Below are 12,146 nucleotides of genomic sequence, written 5' to 3'. Positions count from 1 at the left end.
TTTGGGAAATCACAGTTCTGTCAGTTTTTCTCTAACTTAACTTCCATCACAAAACCATCATGAGTTGCTTTTGCTGAGGAAATCTGACATGACAAAATAACGTGTTGTCTACTGATTGCTGTCATACTCCATCCTTTAGCCAATACTCTACTCCCTCCATCCTTTTCTTTAAAAAGAAGAAGAATCCTTATCGTTGGACAGGAATCTTTTTCTACTTCAACCTCTGTACTGCAAAATGGGAAGGGCCCTCAACTTGTATTGACCTCAGCATCCTTGGCTAAGCTCAGAAGCTATATAATGATGCCCTGTTTAGGAAAGGTCTCCCTGGCCTTGTGTCTGCATGTGCTAATTCACCTGCATCCCTGATTTTAACTGATAGAAAAAGTGCATGTGGGGTTGACCTTTTGTGTTTAGAAGGACTTAGGTGGATTAGTGACTTGTCCACCACTCACGGTGCATTTATTTGGCTTTAGAAATGAACTCAATCAGCTTCTTCCCCCAGCTCATTGCACATGCTGGGCTGGAGGAATGTTCCCCAGGCATCTTGTTCCTGGTAGAATAACGGCTTGCTTTTCTTAGATGGAGCAACTATGTGCAGTTTGGCTCTGGATGCATCTGCCTCAGTGGCTGGGTCAAACACTTGTCATCTTAGGGACAGATGTAGATACACAGGATTTTAATAGGAAAAAAAGTAAGGCCACCCTTAACCCCAAATTTGTGTTTCATCACTGTGCATTCTTAGGAAAAAATAAATTCATCTGGCTATACCTCTGCTCAGTACTAATGCATGGTCCCTGCTCCTCCCCTTTCATTTGTTTTGCCTGACATGGCTTTTGTGTGGAAAGGACTAAATATGGCTCAGTCGACATTTGCTAGTCAATTTTTTCAGTAGTGAATTCCTCCCTGTGGGCACTTCAGCTATTTTCCACAAACAAGTGCCATTAGCTGTTCTAAAACTGTGAAAGATTTAGTTTTGATCTAGTTTCTAGATCTAGTTTGTAGTTTTAAGGGGGGTGGTTGCTTGTTTGGTTTGGTGTGGAGTTTTGAGGGCTTGTTTTTGTTAACTTGTTTGGGTGTTTTGGTGGTTTTTTGGTTTTTTTTTTTTGGTTGTTGTTTGGTTTGGTTTTTTTAAAACCAGGTATATCTGCCTCTATGTTCTAATAAGAATGGTATTTGAGAAAATGGATTTGGATTTTTTCAGCAAGTATTTCAGATAAAATTTTGCTTTATTTGGGCCCTGCTGTTCTATGCTTGTTCCTTCCTATTGGGTTCGTTTGTTGTCCTGGTGCTCTAAGCCACTGCAACTTTGCCATTATAAGCCTCAAGAAAAAAACCCTTCTATTCAGAACAGCCTGCTAATTTTGCTTCTTCATTGCATTATAACATTAAAATAGCTCTTTAATAACATCCTCCATGTAAATTGCTTACCTTCCTGTAAGCTGGTGCTGCAGCCCATTGAACCAACTAACAGCTGCACAAAACAAGATTTCTGTGCACATCTGCTTCTTGCCCAAACAGCTGGAGAAGAGCTTCTTGCCTTCTTTGTGCCTCATACAGAATTTTGTTGTGGTGCTGCTGGAAAAAGGAGAAGTTCAGGGAGGAGAGGCAGCATGGGGCTTTGTTTCTCAATTGGTTTATTTGGGTTTTTTTAAATTTTGTTTTTCCTTTTGAAAGCAACTTTAACATTGAAGATTAGGGAAGTAGTTTCTATTCTGGATCATGAATAAAGCATATTAAGAGTCTTAACAGATACTTGGGACAGTACTAAGGGCCATCTTCAGCTGCAGAACTCATATTCTTTCGCATACCTTTTTCAAAAAAAATTATTATTTTAAAAAAATCTCGGTTCCCAAAGCCTTGGAGGAGTAATTAAACTGTAGCTGCAGGAATAATGACAGATATGGGCCCCTTGCCTGCACCTTTTAATCTCTGCACCCATCTTCCATCTGGTTTTTATTTGCCCTAAAGCCTAAGTGGTTTCAAGATCTTCCTTTTGCATGCATGTTCTCACCACGCACCTATTTTAAATCTCACCAGGCATTTTAACGAATTAATTAATTGCCAGTTGTTGGCCTCAGCGCAAGTAGATCCTGTAAGTCCTGACTACCATCAGGCACTTTTCTTAGTACAGCAGCGCTTCTGGGGGCTACTCCAAATTGAAACCTTTGTGCTGGCCTGGAACTTTCTGTTCTAAACCACTCTGTGTGACCCTGATTTTGGCTTTCCCTGCCAAAGCAGGAAAAGCAAGGGTGGCATTAAGGACATGAAAGGCAGTATTTCGGGAAGGACCCAACCACATAATCTCCCTGGAATATTTTGGGGTTTTCCTGTTGTAGTGGGTATTGGCACAAATTATGTGGGACAAGTCCAGTAAGAGCAGGTGGGATTTATGTTAGCACCTGTAATAACTGGTAGATTTGTCCCCTCTAAAGTCTCCTTGTAAGAGAGGCATTAGGGCTTCTCATAGCATTACTGGGTAGTAACCTGGAACACGAGCCTTTGAAATGTTGTCACTGCTGGAATCCACATAGTGCCATGTGAGAACAAAATGCAGTAATGATAATTGCTCATTATCTAATTATACAAGAACTTACATCCCCAGAGGGTGAAAACTAATTAAATGGTTATCCACTCTTAAAATGGCAACAAAAAAATAAGGAAAATTCATTCTTTTGGCTCTTGTTCCATTGCTGTCAGTAAAGTCATGTGTTCCTTGAGAAGTGAATGAGACTGTCCAGGATGGACAGAGTTCTCTCCATTCTGCTTCAGGGATTGAGGCAGGAAGCTTACTTTCAGGAGAGTAGTCTGCTTAGTCAAAAGTAAGCACCTCAACTTTTAAGCTACAGCTCAAAACGAAAGAGGATTCATTGACCAGGTTATCCAGGAAGGCAGCAGGTGCTGGCCTTCAGAGCAGTATGGGTCACCTTTTATGTTTGCTTGTGCAGAATTTTAAAGATAAAATTCCCAGACCACTTGGTCCCTTGGTGTGGATGTTGTGTTCTAGGAGCAGGCCTTGGTTTTATCCCATACTGAAGCGTGCTTCTTCCACCTAGGAAAAGTAGCTGCCTGCCAAAAAAAGTGGTGGCATTTTCCTGTGATTCAGGACTCTGCAGCTTTTGCTGCAGCAGTAGTAGGCCTCTGTAAAAACCCTTATCCTGCCAAATGCAGCAATGATTAGCACCTTAGGCCCTGATTTAACTTTTCCAAAAAGTACCAGACAGCCCCTACCTCATCTTGAGTCGCATGCCTTCCTTTGGAGCCCTTCTTCCTGCCTCTCGGCATTCATATGCTACTGCTGCCCTGGCAAAACACCAAGCTCCTCACTGCCTAAACCAGGCCCCCCCAAATACAAGGGACATGCCAGCCTTTCCAGGGCCAGCAGTGCTGACCTGCTATTCTTGAGGTGCCGGAGTGAGAAGAAGGCAGACAGCAGGCACGGCTCAGCAGGACCACACACTTCAGCTTCTATCACAGCCGTGCTCCAGCAAGCAACAGGTGCTGAGCTTCTGTGGGATTTGGAACTGCAGCGCTCCCTTGCCTGTCCTGCCTGTGTAACCCAAGGCTGCAGGCATTCTCAAAGCACAGTCTGTAGGCTGTAAAACGCACCTACATGGTATGGTGCTCTCTGGTAGCTCAGAGCTCACACCTGGGACACAGTGGCAGACACTGGTTTAGAGATTTGCAGCGAGCTACAAAGCCCCAGCAGAAAAAACCCCTCTAGCATAACCAGCAAACATGAGAAGCAGAATTTCTGCCCTTTCCAGAGCCTAGGACTAACGATTTTAATCAGAAAAGCATAATTTGGATTAGGAATGAAGGTTCAATGAGTGCAGCGACACCCAGGCAGTTTCTGGAGAGCAGCTGATGCACTCGTGTCCACATTCTTGCAGTTACAGCGGGGTGTATGTTTTTGAGTTGCCATAGATTGCAGAGCTGCTAGCTGGATGTCTTATGTATTCAAACTGTCTTTTTCCCTGCTTTCCCAAAAAGCATAGTGCAAAGTTCTGCTGTTAAATGTGGGGGGTACTAACTTGGGAGGTAGGTTAGTCCCTTGTAAATCAGAATGCTTGCTATTTCTGGAGGTTTTCTTAAGGAGTAGAGTGGGTCAGAAGGAAGTGACTCCTTATTTTTTTAATTACCCATCCCCCTGACATTGTAACACAGTTGCTGCTTTCAAGAATATGCATGGTCTGTTTTCTTCAGACTATTGGCTCATCTGGTAAAATAATTAGCTGTTAGGCAGACAGAGGGAAAGGATCACATCTGCACAAGACAGGAAGACTGGGACAGTAGAAAGGGGAAAAAAAAATTCCCTGCTTGAATCACAGCTGCCCACCATGCATAGTAACAGAGCTTGCCAAGAATATTCAAATTGATTTAGGAAGAAAAGCTGAGGAAACCGTTTAACCCCAGCCTGCTTGGATCTGTGACAGTATCTCCATGGGCTGCTCTGCTCCCACTTTGGGCTGAAAGAAAGGTTTTCAAGCTGCCTGTTTCCCCAACAAACCTTCCTGTGTCCCCCTTCCTCTTCTGCAACAGGCACACAAAACACAGACTCGTTGCTGGGTATGAGGCTGTGAGCAGATTTCCACACCAAGAAAATAACCAAAGGTGGGAACATTTATTTCATATTGATAGGCTTAAGTTGTAATTGGATCATGTGATTAAAACCTAGAGTAGGGCAAGTTATTTGTGACTAATCTGGGGCAATTGGAGCCTTTTTGCTGCCTGTTGTATACTCTGAATTAGGTTTCTTGTCAACAGAAGTGGTCAGCATGTGCATCATCTGCAAACAACCTCTTCAAGTGTTCGAAGCCAAAATCACTTGCTCAAGAGTTTCCGAGCACATGAATCCTTTGCAGCTCATTTGCAAGCAGCTGAGAGGGTTTTACATCAAAAAATGAGTAGCAATGCTTCAGACATGTGAGTCATACAGCAAATCGCTTTTCCTACTTAAATCAATCTACATCTGTAATGATATACTCATTTAATGATTAAAAAATGGAACATTTGGAGTATTTTTTCTCAGAACCTGTTATCTCTGGGATCATCTTTTTCTGCAGGGATCCCAGGTTCACTCCCAGCACTATCTTTGGGATAAATCCACAAAAAAACAATAAATGTAGAACTGCACAGGATCATATCCAAATAAAATAAAAGGGCTATAATGCAGGTGTTTCAATACTTGATTTCAGGTGCTGGTCCCACCTAAGCTGTGGGTGGGATTTCCTTGCCAGCTGGAACAGCCAACTTCAGCATTAAGCCCCTCCAAACCTCTGCTCAGCTGCAACCTCCTCTATAACAGGAGGCCTTTGGCACATAAGCTTTTTTCCAGTTAAAACACAAGTTCCCTTGATACCTAAATGTCTGCTGTGAGGTGAATGCAGATCTGTAGAGACCCTGACAGCACTGAGCAGCTATGTGCCGCGTCCATGCTTAAACCACAACTAGCAAAGTGTTCTCCATCAAGCTCGCCTGCAGAGGAGCCAGGCTGGAAGATGTGTGCACAAGATGTTTTTGCATCAGGTCTCTCACAAAAACAGCTGTGGGAGGAAATGGGCCCAGTAGTCAGACCACATTCACTATTAATATTCATTTATGCACAAATACTAACACAATCATAGATGACTTCTAAAGGAATGAGCCTAAATATTTCCAGGAAGAGACAGCTCTCTGTTCTGGACAAATGATTTAGAGGCCACTGAAAGGAAACCCAAACCCTCTTCCTCTGTTTCGTGAGAAGGGCCTCTCTTGCAGAGTTCCTGCCTGTGCATCCTGATGAGGAGGAGACATCTCCTTGTAACAGAGGATGAAGCACCTGGCTGGTTTCAAGGGCCCACAGCTCTGTCTTCACAGCTCTGATTTACCAGGGCTTGGCAGCTCCTTGCCCACAGCTGATCAGCTCCTAGGGATCCATTACACACCCTCCCAAATGCACCAGCGTGGAAGTGGTACCTGAGAGCCCCTTGAACTGGCAGTTCTCCCAGGCTTCAGGAGAGCTGTATCCTTGCATAGATTCTCATCTCCAGCTGCTCTGTAGCTCCTGCTGGAGAGAGATGATCCTCCCCTCCTGCAGCACCAAAGCGCTAAGCAGGGGTTGGATAGTGTGTTGCAGGAAGGCTCAGATACAGAAGGGAATCGGGCTGTACCTGTACTTAGGTGGATGTGTTTCAGGAGACATCTTTAGCTATAAAAGGAGCAAAGAGGATTAAAACAGAAGAGGGACAAGGGATGACCAGGAACAGAGGGAAGGAAGGTGATGAAATAAATACCACTAGATTACAAACCCTAATAACACAGTCAAGACCACTGTGACAGAGATACTTGCTGTCCCTTGTTGGTGACCACACCATCAAGAATAGCCCAAGGATGCACTGCAGAGGATGTAGTTTGTCAGCCCTTGTTTTGTGTGATGTGACAACAGACAATATGCAAATGTGTGGCACTTTTCCCAAGGTTTAGAGTGCAGTAGGTGCTCATCCCTGCTTAGACTCCTCCTGAAGTTGATGAAATAAACCCTGAATGGGATCAGAGGCATTGAACAGGCATTCTAGGGGTACAAGGAAAATTTTCACTTGTTCAACAGTGCATTTTTAGTTAAAGTTCTTGATGCTTCAATTAATCCCTATTGGAACCAGCTATGTCCCAAGGAACACAGAAAAGACAGAAGTTTGGGTTTTCCTCAAGGATGCTGCTCCATTTTGAAGGACAAAGCCTAGAAAACTGCACAAGAAGGAGGAGACACAGAAACATTCCCCTTCAAGATTTGCTTAAGTTCCCTGCATATACAGAGAAGTTATCAAAGAGTAGGAAGTGTAAACACAGTAACATAGAAATACAATTTCTTGCAAACCAAATTCCACTGTAAATCAATGTGAAGGAGCAAACACACAAGACCAAATCCAAACCCATGTCATTGCCTCATATAGACAGTTAAGCATCACCTTACACTGATGGTCCATCTGATTTTCAAGATTTGCAAGCACAGGAGGATGTCTGCCAGCTTCAAGAGAGATGTTCATGTGCACAACAGGCAGGATGAAGCTCTAAAACCACTGGTAGTTACACTTTTACTGCCAGAAGCAACATTTTAATCTAAGTATTGGCTCCTGACAAAGGCTGTATTCTGAAGCACTCCAACATCTTTGCTCCATCTGAGTAATTGCAAATGCCCATCTTTAATCTATTTTCAAGAATTGTTTGCTTTGTTTTGTTTTTTTTTTTTAAGTACAAAAGAAATTTTTTCTGTGTATACATTCATGGCAACAGAGCTACACAGAGACATAAACTAGTGGAAGGTCCATATGCTTAGGAAATATCATACGTAATGAGAACTGCTGCAATTTGGAAAATGTAATGGGACAGATACGCAGCAGCTGTGGGTTACTCAAGAAGCAGCTAATTTAGCAAGCTGAATTCAAGGATATTTCCCAGATCTCTCAAACAATGAATAGCAGTGTTGTCTAAGATTACCATTATGCCTTACATCCTCCTTTGACTGGAAGCAGGGGGAGGAAGCCCCTATCTGTGCTTCTGGGGCAGAAGTACATGATTAGTGCCTAGCTATCATACAAAGTCCCCGGGGAGCAAGGAGGTCTGGACTTGAAGGAAGGAAGGAAATTGTGTAGGATAAACAAAAAAGAGCCTCAGGAAAGCAGTTGAGATGGGCAAGACTTGGTGAAAAATAGAAAAGATAAATTAAAAAGGAAATATTGAAGGTATTGACTTGAGTTCTAACTAATATTGAACTTTAAATACTGACTTCAGAAACAGCATTAGAAATTTAGCAGGTTTGCGTTTTATTATATTTAGGTTTGCTCTAAGGCAAGGTATTACTTATTTCAAATATATAAATGGAAGTTTTAAGTCTTGATTGCCCTTAGATTTCACTTTCCCAGGGAATTTACCTTCCCTCTATAAAAAGGAAGATATAGACAACCTGGATGGAGTCACAGCTCCATTTCTCTGTTCACTGGGGAGATGGGGCTGGTATGCTTTGTTTTCCTAAGGTGGCCAGTTTGCCAGCAGCCCAGGTACCCTGCAGCCACCCCAGAGTGTCACAAAGAGGCCACAGCACAGCCCACTAGACCCAGCTGCCCTCAATTCCCACCGCAGCTGGAGCCAAGTGCCTCATATTGAAGAGGGGATGCACCAGTGGACCTACTCCAGGTTCCGCTTATTCACATTTTAAAACAGGTTATACATACTGCTTAAAAAAAAAGGAAAAAGAAAGAAAAAAAATTAAAAATGGGGCTACTCGAAATTCTGTCTCCCTACAAGATCTATATTTTTGTGAGGAAGGTCTCTGCCGTGACAGTGTCAATGGAAGTTCGCGGCCACCCTTCTTCAGCTGAGGGACAGAGAGGGAGGACAGGGACTCGCTAATCTGGAATAATTTGTGGAAGGATTTACACATATAAATAAAAGTGACCAGGTCTTCCCCAAAGTAAGAGATTACCTAAGTGAACAGGCTTTCTAAAGGATTTTCAGATATAGTAACTTGGTACTAGTAAACTGCAAAGAACATTGTTGCATTAAGATATATTGCATTTATCTCTTTCCTGGATCTGATATTAGAATTTTCTCTTGCTGCACTATTGAGATAACAAAAACCTCTACCTCGCTATAAAAGAAAAATGCTTGATTTCCAAACAAATGGGATGAGCTTACACAACAGAAGTACAAGGAAAATCCACTTCTCCTGGCCAAGCTCATCTCTCTGCTCCACTGGTGGAAAACAGGAGTAAATGCTTAAAGCTCCAAAACTTGATATGAACTCCTGGGGGTAGAGCAGAGGCAGAGGCTCGTGCTTAACTAATGGAGTAATTCCCACAAGCCCAGCTTAAGAAATTCATTATAGCAACAGGCTCAAGCCAAGCCTTTTGCTTAGTTACACAGAGAAGGGGACTGCTCCTGGTGAAATGAATGTTAAAACCACTGAGTATGTAATGTAGCATTGGGCCTCCAAAGTGTTTTATGGTAGAGGAGCACATCTGGAGTCAGCAAAAGGCTATCTTGGGCTAAGGACTTTGCTGTTTGCCATATAAGAGCTACATGTACAAGTCTGGGTGGAATTCTACTTCTAGAACCACAGCTGAAGTGAGATAACACAGCTAAAAGTTTGGGAACTACCTGAAATAAATACATTATTAAGTAGACATATTTTTCTTCTTAAAAGTTTTTGAGCAGATCCTTTATACTTAGTGATACACAAACACCACTGCTCTCACATCAGAATGCGATTCCCAGAGCAGTTCATTGCTTTGCACAACGAATAAAGCCCAGCCCATCAGCAAGAGGAGCTGGAGTTTATTCAGGAGTCCATAGGAAACAGCTGTTGCTTTCAACCCAGCCTCTCCTTTATCTCCTTTATTGTTTATTCATGTCTCAGCTCATACTAGCCACTGTGAGCGGGTCAGGACACTGCACTCCAAAAAGCTCCTCAGAAGCTGATGGAACTCAGCCCAGTACCAGCAGGACAGAGGAGCTAGGTTTTATATTTTTCAATTTCCAGGTGGCAACAGAGGTAAATTCCTGACTTCATTAGTTAATAGTGCAGATGACAGCCAGGCCTTTGCCTTGGATTTTTGCAGAGGGGGCAAACATTCAGTGAGTAGCCTGAAAGAAATCGAATGCAACAAGCCAAAAATGGACAGTGCCTTTGGATATTTCTCCCCTTCTCTCTGAGTTTGTTGACAACTCCTTTGTACTGCAAAGGATGTTTACTCCCCCTCACTTCTGTAATGATGTAGTGAGTAGGACTATGCTTACAAACCTGCAAATGTTTATCTGTAAAGACTGTGCTGTGGTGTAATGGTATGCAGAAGTGGTCTAGAGCCCAAATAGAACAGAGTTCTTTTCTACAGAGAAGCAGGAAGTGGTGACCCCTATACATTTGCTGGAAATTTGCTACCAGGCAGGGGTAAAGATGGCAGTAATGAGCCCAGTGTGAAGAACAGGAAAATAGAAGGCAAGGCTCCCACGTCCTCCTTCTAACTGCCTTCATCTGTCTCTGTTTCCCAGTCAAAACGTGGGTGTAATTGTTCAGGCATAGCATGAAGCTTAAAAGACTCACAGTGGATACGGCATAGCGAGAGGACAGCATGATGTCAGCAAGAAGTGAATTATTCTCTTCAGCAGTGAAAGAATTAGTGCGTTAGAAATCCAGGGATGTCAGGACTTTAGTCCAAGCTGGAAAGAACATTTCAGCTCACCAGACTGTCAAGAGACAGAGGGACGAACCTACATCTCCCCTTGCAGAAAAGCTTTCCTGAGTCACAAACCATCCAGAGCTGTATTTATCATTCACACCCTTGAAAGCTCTGCAAAACCCAAGACAGTGTCCCCATGGTGAGAGAAATGAGGGTTTGCCATTTGGAAGAGGAGAAGAGAAGTGAATGCCTGCTCATGAGCAGACCTCTTTCTATTTAACAGCAGATGACAGAGGCACTTATTTTCACAGCTATTTAACATAAGGAAGCATCATGAATAGAGAACAGCAGATAAGGCATAAATTATACAGCTAACTCAAGAATATGGCCCCTACTCGACTTTAAAAGGCAGGCCAGATGTCTTCAGATACTGTCGGCTGTGAGTCGGTGTCGCAGAACCCTTTCAAGCTCAGCTAACTCAAGGCACAATGTGCACTTGATTTGCTTGGCTGAACGGGGAACTTCCCGAGCCTGTGAGCAGGATCTACGCACAGCTGAAAATACGGTGGGAATGAGTCAGTTCCTTGGAGCTTGCGTGGGAGGCAAAGACAGAACTGTGGGTGGCTTCAAAGTGTTAAACAGCCTTTTAAATTCAGGCCCAGTTTCTCAGAGGAATAAGGAAACAGAGATATTCACCCAGTCTGAGTTTAGTTCCATGTCTTGGGTCAGCCTTGAGAAAATTGCTCTCTGATAGTAACAGCCACTTCCCAGGCATGCAGATCCACTTGCTCCCAAGCCAGTTCAGCTTCAGACGTAATTCTGTGGAGTTTAAGAGCAACCCACTTAGTCCCTCACCTATAGCAAGGCAGCAGCAGCTGACCATTCTCTCTTAATATCTTCAAATTGCCTTCAAAGGCAAGGCAGAGCCCCACCAGCTCCAGGTTAGGCGTTTCTCTGTCTACCTCTGCTCCCTGCCTTTCACCCCTTTTGCTAGAGCTGCCTGGGATAACTCTTCCAACACAAGCATTTCAGGTACCCAGTCCCTGTGATGACAGAGAGCTACTTCAGTCTTTCTAGTTTTGTATTGGCAGGGAGTTTCCCCATCCTGCAGTCTATCATTCCACCTCTGGTGCCAAGAACTCTGGGATGTGGTCCTACCCACAGCTCGTTTGCACATATAAGAGAAAGGGGATGCTGTGGGTTAAATTATCTGGTGCATTGGAAATTCAGGCCCCATCCAGTTACCCCCTGCCAACTGTTTGCCATTCAGCCTGGTTCTCCTGTAGTGCAACTGGAGTCTGGTCAGCTCTAAAGAGGATTTATTGCTTTTACTGGATCAGGCTCACCCTTCCATTTAAGTGGATTAATGTGGGTTAGCTCCACACAGCATTAGCCAAGTCAACAGAAAGCTCCCTACTACTGGCAATGTTGTTGTTTTTTCTCTGTCACGATGAATTTTTAATGGTCTTTTTGTGCAAGAGCAGCTTTGCAAAATCTTAGACTCCTGCTTTCCAATTTAGATGATTTGGCATGTGAAGAATGCAATGAATATTTAAACCTGCAGTTTGGCATAGCCTCCACAGAGCAGCTAGAAACCTAGTCCTGGTCTTTTGGGGACTAGCCAGCAACGATGTAAAACCCCAAGCCTGGAGGAACACAGCTTCCTCCAGGGGAGCTTGTGAGGTTACATCAATCTTCGGCGCTCAACCAAAATCACTCTAACCCTACCATTCTTTATATTCTTTTAATTAACCTCAGGACTCATAGGGAGGAGCTGTATGTGGGTGGAGCTGAGGGTTATTTGATAGATTACTCAGACTACTCTACTGGTCATGTTTTATCCATGTGAAAGTAGCTGCTGAGGGCTGTTCTATACCACTGGAACCAGTGTCCCCAGCACAGCAGACAATGTGCAACCATGCAGTAACAATCCCTGCCTGGAAGATCTTACAATCAAACCAGATTAGACAAAAGGGTCAAAAACGAAGGCACCCC

The sequence above is a fragment of the Fringilla coelebs genome, assembly GCF_963513975.1.
Source record: "Fringilla coelebs genome assembly, chromosome: 3".
Lineage (NCBI taxonomy): Eukaryota > Metazoa > Chordata > Aves > Passeriformes > Fringillidae > Fringilla > Fringilla coelebs.
This window is presented reverse-complemented; position numbering follows the sequence as displayed.